Raw genomic sequence first — 14,352 nt, 5'->3', positions numbered from 1 at the left:
AACTCGTCCGGTTCAGGGGCACATTTCCAACTGTGATAACACTCAAGATTATTTTGTTTGATCACTTTGAACTAGGTACAGCGGCTTGTCTTTTACGTCAACAACATCATAGTTGTCCTTTTTTTCTTGGAAACAAACATATCGCATTTACCTTTTTTTTTTAAACTTTTTAACCTGACAGGTATTAAACCAATGGGGACCACCCTGAAGGTTTCAATTGTTGTTTTCTTTTATAGCAGAAAAAAGGAGAAGTTGATGAGATCTTATTTTTTTGTATTTCTGAGTTTCAGTTTTCTTGTCTATGTATTTCCTCAAAGACAGGATCACATTTTCTCGCAGGCCAAATTTGGCCCTGAGGCTCCCCAACCCTGATCTTTTCTGTACATGTATATTTGTGTATACATTCTCCTTGAACACCCGTGTTCCCTGTGCCATCCTCTTCCTGTCAGTCTCCTCCATAAACAAAATCCCTCCTGCTTGATCTTTTCAAAACTCTACGTTTGTCCTTTGGAGAGCCAAGGTTACCATGTCCATCGCTCCCTCCCGCCGCAGCAGAGATCTGTCAACAAACTTCTGAAGACTTTCTCGCTTGGCAAACTTAAAGAGGAGCGTGAATGTCCCAGGAGGTAATCAAGCACCTTCTCCCACAACTGGTATCTTTAAACAGAATAGATAAAGGAGGAGCGGGTCATACAGGAGAGCTCAGGTACTCGGCAAGAAAAGTTCAGTGTATTGATGTGCTGCAAAGGGCTGCTGCTTCACAGCGAGGGGAGCCCGTCAGACCGCAGGCTTGATACCTGCACAGGTAGCCCAAAGGGAGCCAGGTTAGTGCCCAGAGAAATTGGCTTGCTTAAAAAAAACGAGAGAAATGACTCCCTTTTTTTTTTTTTTCTTCTCCTCAATCTTACACACATGAACCCTCGTTCACTCTCAACTTTTGCGGAAAAGGAAGAAAAAGAAAAAAAAAAAACATGGATAAATGTCTTCTTCACTGGAGACTAATGATCCACTGGTGTCTTTCATTCCTGCCACTGAAAGTGGAGAGGAGCTTTGATGATGGAGGATTGCAGCTGACAGATAAAAGCTGGTTGGCACCCCTCCCCTTCCCTTGAGATGCTCCTCCATTTCTCCTACTACTTAGTTGTATGCTACACTGTTATTGCTATGGTAACCCGTTGTTATTTCATATTTCATCTTTGCCACGAAAGTTCAAGCTGAAGGCAGAAGAGCACTGTACAAATCGAAGTTGCCTCTCGCTCTGTATATGTTAGTCTGCCTACCCCGTCTCCATTTTTGTTTGTTTTTGACTGGATCGGTTCATCATACAGAATTCACCTTTGTAATGTGATGGCATTTCTTTGAATAACATCTTTTATACCGGGCCTCTATGTGTGTCTCTGCAGCATGGGTTCCGTTTGTTAGCTATCCTATTCAAGTCGTTGGATAAACACTTGAGCTTTTTCTTACATATTTCTTATATCAGACATCCAGTGACATAATTATACAATGAAAGGTCACAGTATTGAGCGCCAAATGTATAAAACTCTGCAAAGCTCCCCCTGATCTTTGTATTCCGTGCACCGACTTGCTTACTTTCCTCCCCACTTGACTCTGTTTTCCAAAACACGGCTTTAAAGATACCATTCTGCAAACTCATCTGCATTATTGAGTAAATCGCTGTTCCCAGCTATTAAAGGAAAGAAAGAACTCAAATTCCCCGAGAAAATGTTTTGGAGCCCCCTTTTCACCTCTCCTTCCTTACTCCTCACTTTTTCACCCGAACACAATTTGATTTGACTTGATTTGATTTGAGCCCTGCCACTTTCAGTTTGCATAAGGTAACCAAGAGTTATTTGCTAGAAGAGACAAGGGCCTCACCAGGGGCGAGGTTTGATGAATTTCCACGCTGCTTAGAAATTCTAACTTTGCTTTATTCAAATGTAACACATGACTACAAAGACCTGGTGTTTGATGAGGTGCATGAGATGTAAATGTCGAATGGAGCCCCCTCCACTTATCTGCCCTGTCGAGGAAGGTGCCCGGCATTGTAATCATCTGATCTGGATGGATTCAAAGTGTGCCCCTTGATGTGACTGAGTGCGGCTCTATTGTTTTGACGGGGGAGCTGTACAGTAACATTCCCTCAGGGCTCACTGGATCAGATGGAGCAGGCTGGAAAATGTGTGCTGCAGCTTCTCAGGGATCTGAGATGTGGAGTACAATTACTTTTCCCGGTATCCATTTTTCATCAAGGAGGAACACTTCAAATCTCAGCCTCCCACTACATCCGTGCTACATTTGTACCTGATTTACTCGTGTCTCCCAAAAATACCAACTTTTTCCACGCTCCCTTTTCCAACTACATCTCTTCTACACAATGATTTCAGAAGCACACAGAGTTTTCCTTTCTTCAATCGTCTAGTGAGTTGTTTTTTTGACCTCCTCGCACTGCTCTTGCCTGAATCACAATGTACTGCAAGCCACTAAATGACGAGATGAAAATCTATGTAAACATGATAAATTGTGTGTACAAATCCACGCCCGAGTGTGCATCAGCTCTTAGAAACCACATGGAATCGTTCCACAGTGCCCCACTGTTCCCTGCAGCCACGCTACAGTTCCATTTCAGTGATGAGGTTGTTGAGAATTACCACAAAACTCAATTTGTTTAATTAAAAAAAGGAAAAAAATAATAAAATATCAGCACTTAGATCTGAGCTATTTAACAGCAGATGTTTAGTAACACAGCAGATGTTTTCATATCATCAGCGGTAAGAGGCTACATGAAGTCGCTCTCTGCTTGTACAGTAACTAATGTGTGAGCTCATGGATAAGTGCACATCTACCTCTGCACATGGCTGAGCCTCTGGATGGCCATGCATCTGTCTGGGGGCAATCTAAGCTCAACCTTTAACACTCTGTGCGTGTGTGACTTAGAGAATGTGTGTGCATGAGCATAGCGTGCCCATGCACACATGCGTGTTTCTCGTTGTGTATTTGTGTGTGAGCCTCAAACCGAGCTGCTCACTGCCTGCCTGCCCGTCTCTCGTCCCCCCCCAGAGGGTCATTCAGCCCCTCTCTCAGCTTCTAATCCCGTCTGTCCGGGGGAGATAGAGGGGAGCGGACGGCTTCAGCGCACCCGGGGCGCCGCAAACACAATCACCAGCCTTTCACAGACACTTAACGGGGCTTTGCGCTTGTTCAACAAGGCAAAACGCGGCAGGAGGGATCAATTTAATACAAGGCCTGACTCAAATGGAAAGAGGGTAAATAAATAAGCAATGACAGCGAGGACTGTCGCACAATTTGTGTAGTGGCTGTCCTCTTTCTCTCGGTCTCTCCTCTGTTGCTTTTTGCTCTAGCACCTATGCGATTCCATTTCCTCCCTCTGCGGCATATGGGGACGAGCTGGGGAAGAGCGACCCTGGCTTCTCTCTCTCATCAGGGTGTGTTATTTTAATAAATCACTTCTGCCATTGCTTGGTACATTAATTCCCCGGGCCCAGAGGGCTGTGTTGCCACTAGCAGCGATCTGCATGAGGCGCTAAATGATGTGGGGGATCCCCCGGTGAGAGAACAGAGGCTCTCTGAATCTTCCCTCTACCTCAGCCTTGTCGGTTTGGCTCTCAACCAGGGTTGGCCCAGCTCTCAGCAGACATCATAATCAGAAGAGAGCCAAGGCCTCATCGCGCTGCACATACCAATGAGACGCACATATAGCCAGGAGGGAAGTCACCTGACACCTCGCTCTGCAGACACTAGCCCCTTGCGTGGCTTCATTACACTTCTTCTCTCTGGGGCTTTATCATACAGTTAATGTACTGTACGCTGTATGGTAACTACATGCGCGTGTGTGTGTGTGTGTGTGTGTGTGTGTGTGTGTGTGTGTGTGTGTGTGTGTGTGTGTGGCATGCACTCTCTCTAATCAGATTTTTAGAGCTGTGTTTATTCGATCAAGGATGGGGTTCCTCTCTCATATCATCCAAAGACAGTGAGTCTCACTGCAGTTTAACCTGTGTCCCCCTTGACCTCTCGGTTTGCAGAGATGTTCCACTTGTCATGTAGCATTCCGTCACGTTGTCGTGCGCTCAGACAATCGCAGCCTTCAGAATGGGTCATGTGTGTGCAGGCAGCGGCACGCACACACACACCACATAGCTGTTTTACATGGATGCTTGATTGAATCCAGCAAAGTGTGACTGCACAGAGGCAGGTGGCAGGAGTAGCAGTAGCCGCCAAAGTGGTAACACTTGCACCAGTAGTGTTGATGGGAGTGATGTGAATGTATTTCTCCGCTGGGGGTTTCCAGACGCCCCCGCATTCCCCTCCCAACATCTTGACGCATCATGGACCAGCTCACAGATAATTTTTTTCTTTCCTTTCTTTAAACATCATAACTCCTTAGACAGAGGGGAGGTTGCCATTGGTATGCACAGACAACACCGACAGATTCACCACCCAGAATACCGCAGGGAGATTATACCCTTCCCGCTCCAAGCAGCAGGGATTCGGCCACCGTAAATAGAGCACATGGGAGTGTGTGGTGTGCCCGGAATGACAGAGCACCGCAGCCAGCCAGACGCAGAGCAGAAACTCAAGGACTGCCGCAAATACAGTAATCTCTCATGCTTTCGGTTGTGGTTTTTACCTTTGGGGACTCAGAAACTGTCGCACTGGAGATCCATCTGGCTGCTCGCCAGTGTGCGGTGGGCAACCGTTGGGGCATGCAGGACATAAGCTACAAACAAAATCTGTTGGACTTCAGTAAAGAAATATCACACGCGATTGCAGAAAGAAAATTAAGTTGGTACAGAGTTATTCACACAGCACTTTCATCTTTACGTGGAAGCTACTCAGTCAAGGCAATAATTCCGCCCTGATAATCACAGTTTTCAGAAGAGAAAATTGGCCCCACTTATTTGCTTTTTGCTCAAACGTTAAATTAGCTTATTAATAAATTATTCAGTATGAGTTTACATCAGATCTTGGAAAGAGTGGAGCACGAGTTGTAGCAGTGATTCAGCTTGAGGAGCGAACCATACATGAAAAGCAGAGGTTCTTCTGAAGGGCTTTGAGACAACAACACTGAATGGCAGCAGGAGAGGTAATTCGAATAAGTACAATGACTTGCTGTTGCTATGGTGTGCAATGACACACGGTGGAAGCCAAGATGCAGTACAGTGAAACACTAGATAAGAAGTACTTTGTCATGTTTTAACAACAGGCCCAGCTACTCATTACAGTATCAGTAAGTAATGTAAGTCAATACCCACGTGTTTTTTTTGTCTCCTTTTTTCCTTAAGAAGTTAACTTTTCAAGCTCAATCAAATAATTCCATGGTCATTTTCAGTTTTCATCATCAAGCTTTACCAGCTTCTGTTTTTTTTTTTGCACATACCAATTTCCATTCGTCTTACTTGGGCATACCCTGACCCATTAAAACTGCATCTGTGCATTTGACTTAATATGGGCACGGAGGGCTGTCTTAATTAATAAGCAGGCATCCACCAAACTAATCTGCCTGTGTTGTGAAGTCTGTCCTTTCCATTAAGTGGGACTCACATTATCTCCTAATCAAATTAGTCACTTAATTGTGGCCCTCCCTTGATGGATTCCATGAAAAAAGGAGCGCTGTGTTTGCTGGAGGGGGATGTGTGAAGATGGAACACGGCTGTTTTATTACGATATGAATTTTTTAATAACCAAAGCGTTCGCTGTCATCTCCTTACTTTGAACCTTTGCAAAGGGTGAAGTTGAATTTGACATTTTATCCACTCACACAGTTGAGTGTCTAGCTCATGTGTTGGGGCTAAGTAACTAGCCCAAGGCCACTACCCAATTGCCCAACAGGGGATTGACCCCTGTCATGCACTGATCACTAGTCTGCTGTCTTAATCACTTCCCGACACTGGCTGCTGCACCACCTGATCTTAGTCAATGCATTATCTCCCTCAGCCCTGATAGAACTGTTGTTCCCTGAGTCACGGTTAAGTAGGGAAACCTTATGTGACCACAGACACCACTGGTCCACCCTCGGCTGTGTGGATCGGCCTTTCGGAGCTCACCTTTTTTTAAGGAAGTTCGAAGGCTACCTCTGCGGCGTTAGAGAGGCTGCGGAGTCCGGCGTCCACGGGGGAGAATCCGTGGGGAAACCCCAGGCGTCTGATGAATGGCGGCATGTGTGGTCGTTTGTCCCGCTGATGGAGTTTTATCCCCTGCCCTTTCAGAGCGGCCAGACAATAAAGAGAGCCACAGCCAAGCGTGACAGGTTAACCCAACAGTAATAGAATACTCTTAATAGTCTGGCCTGAGCCAAAGTCTGTAGCAGGTACCAGCCATCGCCAGGCTACCTCGGCGCAGAGAGTGCAGGGGGATGCGACGGCTGAGCTCGCTGTTGTTGTCAGAAGAGAAGCAAGGACAAAGAGGGCAGCTTGATGGCTTAATGGGTGGTTTGATGGTTTCATAGGGTGAAATTTAAGCTGGTGAGGGCAACCAAATAGATGAAACAGGACAGGGGCCGGCATTGTACAGAAAGATGTAAACTGTGTAAATTCTATATTTTACAGGAATCCTTGAGGTTCAGCGAGGCGGCTTTGTCTCCCTGCCTTGCCTTCATATCAAGAATAATTTATAGAGAATGCTGTGACACTGTGTTAATGTCTATACAGAAGGTAGAAAATAAACACAATCAAACTGAACAAACAGTCAGAAGAGATTTAGATGATGTTGTCATGACGTTGACGCGAACGTGTCTGTTTTCTGGCAGATAATCCTCACAAAGAGAATCCTCCAGGCTACAAGCACCCGCGCAGGCAACGCTCCTGTCGGTGTTTGTTTCTGTAGCACCTCTGCCTGCAGTTTGTCATGTCTGACTTGGGCTTTAATTAGGCCCACAAATTGAAGCGGCGGCAGCAGGGCTGGGAGCCCTCTGTCCACAGCTCAGCCGTCCTCCACGGCGTCTCCTCGGAGGACCCCTCTGCTCTGTGTGGTTAAGATAATAGAAGCTCGCTCAGAAGATGTTAATTGAGGGGAGATAAAGTGCAGTAGTGGCTGGAGGGATGCAATGTGCGGGGGTGCAGGGGAAGGAGGGAGGGCTACCTGATTAGAGGCTGAGGTGTTTGACTTACAGCTCTTTTTTTTTTTGGGGGTGATATATGTACTGCTAGATTTTCAAAAGGGAAGAAATAAGACACAGGAGCAGCATGCATCAAAAACCCACACCTAAAAGACAGTTATTAAAGTTTCCCCTGAATCATTTGTGTTGTTCAGCGCTGTGCCGTGCCATGCCATGCTGCGCTAGCCTTGAAAGACCAGATAAGGCCAGGAGGATTAATATATTTTACCTCTCAGTAGCTGCTGGAGCGGAATGGTGCTGTCAGGTTGTGCAAGATGGAGCTGATAGTCAGGTTTTTTTGGAGCTTTTTCTTTGGGGTGGGGGGGGGGGGGGGTTTGCGACAGCTAAGAAAGGTGTAGCAGCCACACAGCCAGGTAGGGAAGATGGCAGACTCAATACGTGGGCAGAGAAAGTGGAAGCAGAAACCAAAAGTGATCTGACCAAAAAACAGCTCAAGTGACAGAAGCTACATTAATAGTGGCATATGTCTGGAGCGCGGAGAAAGTAAGAGAGAGAGAGAGAGAGGGGGAGAGAGAAAACAGACCCTCGATCAGCCCGGGAGAGGACGGAGGGAACGAGAAAGAGGAGGGGAGGAAGAAAAAGGCAGAAAACAGTGCCAGCAGCCTCTATAATTGCCTCAATGCCACTGGGATTGCTTTCATTCAATTGAAGCATTCTCTTTCTCCGTACATTCGAGGTGGAGCTGGAGGTGTGGGGGTGGTGTGGTGGTGGAGCTTGGCTGGGTGGCGTGGGCGGGCGGGCGGGCGGGCGGGCGGGCGGGCGGGCGATCCGACGGTGCCCTCCCTCTCTCAGCAACATACAGCGATGAGGGCGATAGCTCCCCTGTAGCGGCTGAATCTCTGGCATCAGTGTGAGCAGTGGTGAGAGAGAGCGAGAGAGAGAGAGAGAGAGAGAAAGAGAGAGAGAGCATAGTGGAAGAGTGAGGTAGCGATAAGGAGGTAGGTGGACTGCAGATCAGACCTGTCAGATGTGATTGCGCACCCAAGTGCAACACCGCATGTGAGTGTGTGTGTTTTTATATTTCCCAAACAGTGGACCCCCCCCTCATACACACACACACACACACACACACACCTCAGTCATAACACCACACACACCATCACTGCCCGAACACACTCACGTTCCCAGAGGAATCCTTTATTTCTTTATTTGGGCTCCTGTTGGTGCGTGCATTGGATGCTCTGCTCCCTCCTCCTCCTCCTCCTCCTCCCTCTTCTTCTTCTTCTTCTTCTCCTCCTCCTCCTTGTCCTGCTCTTCTCTCCTCCTCCTCCTCCTCTCCCCGTTCTCTTTGCCGCTCTCACAGCCTAGTTTTCTTTTTTTTCCCCTCTTCAATCTTGTGTGTGCAGGTTGTATCTGACGGAGGGACCGGTGCCGCGCTCCCATCCCTGCGCTCCTTCAACAACAACACTGTGAGTATTCTCATGCTAATTTGGCTTCTCCAGCCTTCCCCGGTGTCGGTTTGTCTCTCTTTCTCTCTCCATCTCTCTCTCTCTCTCTCTCTCTCTGTCTCTCTCCCTCTCTATCTTTCTTTCTCTTTTTTTCCTTCTTTGCTTCTTTTATGTTTTTCATCTGTCGCGCAAATGCGGTGGCAGCGCGGGAAGAGAGAAAAAGAAGTGGATACCAAAAGGATTGGGAGAGACGATGCACAGAAATAGAGGGGAGAGGAAAAGGGAAGCGAGAGGGGAGGGGAGAAGAAAGACAGGAGACAAGGGGGGAAAGAGATTTCTGCTGCCGCTGCTGCTGTGAGCAACCCGTTCTGTGCCTTCGGAGGTGTTTCTCTTGGAGGATGCTGGAATCGCCGAAGGGATGAAGGGGGCGGGTCTTGGTTTTGTGAGTAGATAGTTGTGCAAGAATGATAGGGGATGTTGTTGACAAGCATAGAGTGGCTCATCAGACAGCCGGGCAGCTGGAACCAAGGTTTTCTCTGTTGACTAAACTTCTGATTCATCTGTCACTTTCCTATTTACACACACAGGCACATCTCCTCTGTCTTCTCTCCTTTTCTTTTCTTTTTTTTTAACTTCCATTGCTTTTTATTTTATCATTTCGCAAGGAGGACTTTTTTATACCATAGTTTTTTTCTCTTGGTGAAGTGAGATGTATGGTTGGTACACATGGGAGATGAATCATCGGCGTGTTTGACTTGGTTTGTACCTTCAGCTCCACGTGCTGAGCATATGTGTGTGCCATTCATAATATGCACTAAATAAACTAGAGTAGCAGCCGCATGAATTACTTTGATTTTTCATTCAACATTTTACCACAAAACTATGCATCATCAGAGCTGACAGTTTTTATACATATATATCTTGGTGTGTATATATGTGTGTGCATATATATATATATATATATATATATATATATATATATATATATATGTAAATATGAATGTGCACGCTAGGAGGTCAGTAAGTTAGTGTACATCCAATGTCCATTCCTACATGCTGCCCTTTGATCAGAGGTCCATATTTAGTCTGCCCACAGCATGTGTTTGAGCTATATGAAGAGTGGGTGTCGTGAGTGTGTGTGTGTGTGTGTGGGTTGCTGAGATGGAAAGGCCCCCGTGTCCTCTCTGCAACGCCATGGCTAATAGGCACGCAGGGGTCAGCAGGGGTGGACACGCATCTGGGTCCACGGATAGGTCACCGAGACCAGAACCTCTCTCAGGCCTTCGCCAGGACTCACGGAAACACAAATCTTTTCAAGAAAAAAAGCATATTGGGCCAACAAAACACTCGCAACACACTTTGGCAGATTCATTTGGCAGAGTAAAAGGGATTGATCTGAGCGTGGCAATTAGGCAAATTTCAGAACTAAGCATCTGGCGAGGCGAGAACGCTCCGCCTGGCAAAGGATTACCATTTTAGTTCCATTTTGAGACGACGCAGCCCAGAATGTGTTATTTCACAGCACTCGAGCAGCATGGCGGCTCAGGCAATACCAGCACATGAGGGATCTTTGTGCAGCGTTTACGTTGTGTATGTTGATTTCCACGACCTGCTAAGTAAGAGCGGTGCTTTGATTAATGATGATTAGGTTTAATATGTGTGTTCGAAGCTGTGGCGGCCGACCTCCCTTTCCCCGGCCTTTATGAAAATTAATCGTCAGAGTAAAATGCCTGGGATGATAGCAGCCTGCCGATGAGCTTGCTTTCTAAAGTAGGCTGATAAAAATGAGAACCATTCCCCCAATTACGGAAGATTAGGTTACCCTCCACCAATCTGAATCCTTAAATCCCTTCTGTTTTTACAGCTCTGTCTGCCGAATGTAATCCAGCCTCGAGACCTGGGCAGAATAGCAATAAAAGAAGGTAGAAACTTTAGCAGTGAAAGCCAAGCAGTAAAAATATCCATTGGGAGAGAGCAAAAGCACATGATAATTGACACAGCGCTGTGTTTCACTTGGCTGTAATTAACTGTGTAACAGGGGTTGTCAGTTGGAAAGGGAGAAAGCCCAGACTATCTTAGTGTGTTTAACACACTTGAAAGTGCAACATTTATCGTGTCTTTCCAGCCTTTACTGAGAGTGCGTTTCAGGTTAGCGTGGGCCTCTCTGCTGTATTTATCCAGATCTTTTACTGTAGGCCCAGTTAGACATTATGCCATGCTTCCTTTATCCTTTCTACCAAAGTTTGAACACATGGAAATCAAAAGAAGCCATTGTTTCTGGGGCGAGCACAAAAAAAAGCTTATCATCTATTTTTAGTGCGCTTTTCCTCATTGTTGCCTGGGCCACAATTCATGCTTACGTCTAGCGGTTGTGTGCCATAAACTATGTTGTGCTTCACAGCCAGGCGCTGGCTGGTGACAACTCTCACCCACACATTAGTGATCTATGAGCCGTACACCGCGGGCCCCCTGCTGCCTCGCCAGCCGCTTTCAAACGCGCAGGACCACAACAATGTCATTCTCCCTGTGTGATAGCACCCATATGCGCCGAGAGCACCTGTATTAGCGTAATGTGCCAACCCTTTATTTCTCATCACTTATCACAACCCGCTACATGCTGTACCAAAAAGGTGGAGGGGGAAAAAAAAGCTCATAAAGATAAAAATCACATTTCACTAGAGGGTGCTTGTGTGACAGTGATATATGCTGTGAGCATCCTGCCACCTCATTGAGATGGGAGTGAGTTCTGGGTGGCTAAATCAATTTGTGCAAAGGCCGTTGGCGCTAGTATTGGTTTCGTGATATGATCTTTGTTGTCCATTTTTAGAGGTCAGCGTGAGCGCGACGACAAGGGCAGAAGAACCTGACCGCTTTCTCTCTTTATCCTATGCTAGTAAACGATCTCCCCCAAGAGGATTGTGGGTAAAGACCAGTCTTGATCAAAAAGGTATATGTTTAGGGTTTTTTGCTCAGGTTTGGACTCTATGGATTCTCTATTAAGAATGTGCTTTCATCCATTACCGCACGCGTCTTGATAGAGTGTCCAGAGGCGAGCTCCGTCCATGCATTAATCGCTGTAATTACTCAGCGAGGGTGACAGTGATTCTGGAGGTGCGTCTGAGTGCATATACCAGTAGACGACTGGGGGCGGGGGGCAGTAGACCAGTCGATAGGTGAACCTGACTCCCTCTGATGTTCCAGATCTCCGGTCAGGAAGTAATGGAAAAAAAGAGCAAGTCAAGCAATTTCCTTATAACCATCTCATGATCTATGACATTGTGTGTAATACTGTAAAAGTCATTATCTGTTTTTTTTCCCCCAAAAAAATGTTGTATTCATTAATTTCTGTGCGCGTGCAGCTGAGAACTGCAGCTTTTAAAAATTATGTTCAGTGCTTTGAGGAGCGTGATGGCTTTCAAGCCTTCACTCCATTCTTCAAGTGAAGAATAACGTGTGACGCACTCAAGTCATATATATATATATATATATATATATATATTTTTGAGAAAATAAATTAATAAAAGTCAAAGTTCCCTTTCAACGAATTCATCAAGGAAGACGTCAAAGTAGCGGCCGCCGTCGTTGACTGACTTGTGAACTGCAGCGAAGTGCAGTGCAAAATCACCACAGCAACGACTGCTTAGCAACAAAGATGCATTAAAAAACACAAAGAAGAAAAAAACAACAACAAAAAAAAAGAAGCAGATCTCACACTTATCACATGATTTAGTACGTCGGAATATAATTCTGCCGCATTTGTTTTATAGCGCAGACTGCTGCGACGTGGCTGTACAGATGTTCCGTCTGAGAGATGCTCGTAAAGAAAAGGGAAGCCAGTGGTCAAATCAAGGCTGTCAAGTCAGGGAAAGAAAGGCGGAGGAGGGAGAGCTGAACACGCTGCAGCTTCGAGGGCTCCATATTCTCTGTACAAGGGCAGCAGAGTTGGTCTTTGTGTGACGCTTCTGGAATGTGTCTTATAATGATGTCAACGGGCCAGACAGTTAATCAGAATGGCATTGTTGGTCATAATAAGTGAATGGAATTTAATAGGTGAACGTCTGCCACTTCCCTTCTTATCTCACGGAGACTTTCACTTTCTTCTGCTGCCTACAGCAAGTAATCATGGGAAATGTACGACTCGGAGACACTGTTTTTAATTAAGAACAATTCTTAGCATCATTGGAGGAAAAAAAAGGGACGTTCCGGGCATTTGGCCTTTTTTTTCTTTGGGTTCGGTTTTCTCATTAATCGCAGCAGAACCGCGTCTGATACCAGCGCACGGGAGAGGAGACCGGGCTGGTACGCCGGCGTCGAATATGTGAACATCTCGGCACCGATGTGTGCAGAGCAGAGTGTGTGTCTGCAGGGGAGGCTTTGAAATTTCATCCACTCCATTCCTTTTAACTCGGCGGATGGGATGTGTGTGTCTCGCTCCAGTTGGCCAATGGCTGTTAGGGAAGCTCCCGAGCAGCCGCACCACCAGCACCCCTCCAACCATTCACACACACACACATGCACGCGCATACTCCTCACTATCTGCCTCCCCTCCTCCTCCTCCTCCTCCTCCTCCTCCCCTCTGCCCGCTCTTCTACTCCACCAGACCTGCATTGTGTCAGGTAGTTTAATGTGAAATTGCTTTTCTTTCAAATTTCCCCCTGGAAACGTAGGTCGTCGCAAAATGTTACATCTCATAATGGCGTGTTATTGTTGTTCTTTCATACGAGTCTTTGGCTTCTGAGCGCAGGGTTTTTCAGTACAGTGCCGAGGTCAGACTCGGCTATTTTTCCCTCGGCTGCTGCCGCCTCTCCTCGCTCTCGGCCATCTCGGATTCTCCACCTGAGCTCTTCCTCTGCCGCGCACACTGTAACCCCGATGAAAAATTTATCACCACCTCACTCTATGATTACGCTATGCATTAGCAGGGCTTAAATTTAATTTGTCGGCGGGCCCAGTGCTACGGGCCTGGCCTATCAGAGACACTTTGTAAAGGCCCTGGAAGAGCCTCCCGGGGTGATCCTATCAGTCAGACACACTGTCAGCAGACACACTCAGTTAGTCAGCATTGAGTCAGAAATGTGGCCCAGCCAAGCCACACGCCACCGATGGCTGCTCCGCTGGGCCGCTGCTGTGGGCATCAAACTCCCCCGCCTGCCAATCAAAGCTCCAGCAAGGATGCTGACCTTTGTTCCCCTGTTGAAATGAATGCTCTTCAACAGGTGATCCGACCGACATCCCTGCCTCAAGTTTAAATATAGCATACTTGTTTTTTGTTTTTTTTCCTCTAACCTTCCTTCACATTAGCCTCTTACAGCACTGCTGTGTTTATGTCAGTAGGCCTGTAGGATGTGCTCACATTGTTTCATATATTTTTAGATTTTATCCAGTACACACTGTCAGTCCTCTGGCGGTCACCTCCATAATAATCACCTGTCCTAAAGTGGTTATTAGCGCCTTCCACTCCTGTGATTTACATTATTACGTGGTGGTTAATGTCATGTTTCTTTACTGAGAGTATGTGGAACATTTAAGTGCGAGGTGCTACCTCCGCAGCTCTTTGCTGTGTGATTATGTTCCCTTTTGCTTTGCCTTATTTTTACTCTCACATTTTCATCCTCGCAGATGACTATCAAAATAACTTGATCTGAGGCCACTCAAGGCTGCTTTTATCGGTGCTCGCAGAATGAGAAGGTCAATTTTCAAGGCATTTTGTTAGGTGGGGGGGGTGGTTTAAACCAGCGTGTTACTAAGAGAACCAAGAGGGCCGTATGCTTCCTGCGGCTCTAATTGGGATCCATTTTCATTTTCATATGATTTTAAATGTCAAGAACA

General features: G+C 46.4%; 1 protein-coding gene across 7 annotated transcripts in view; it reads left to right on the top strand.

Annotated features, from left to right (window-relative positions):
- LOC117765858 (RNA binding protein fox-1 homolog 3-like) overlaps nt 1-14,352 on the top strand; it is a 397,513-nt gene that overhangs the window by 138,121 nt on the left and 245,040 nt on the right. For 4 of the 7 annotated variants that reach the window (XM_034592407.1, XM_034592409.1, XM_034592401.1 and 1 more), the window contains exon 4: nt 8,482-8,544. The exons of 1 other annotated variant lie outside the window; for it this stretch is intronic. The gene's annotated coding sequence lies outside the window, so the exon portion shown is untranslated. Of the gene's footprint in view, nt 1-8,008; nt 8,135-8,273; nt 8,299-8,481; nt 8,545-14,352 lie in introns of those variants that run through there. 2 more of the 7 variants (XM_034592402.1, XM_034592404.1) reach the window with 2 other exon arrangements.

This window comes from Hippoglossus hippoglossus, chromosome 8 (assembly GCF_009819705.1).
Source record: "Hippoglossus hippoglossus isolate fHipHip1 chromosome 8, fHipHip1.pri, whole genome shotgun sequence".
Taxonomy (NCBI): Eukaryota; Metazoa; Chordata; class Actinopteri; order Pleuronectiformes; family Pleuronectidae; genus Hippoglossus; species Hippoglossus hippoglossus.
The sequence above is the reverse complement of the archived record's forward strand: the minus strand, read 5'-3'. Positions and strand labels throughout refer to the sequence as shown.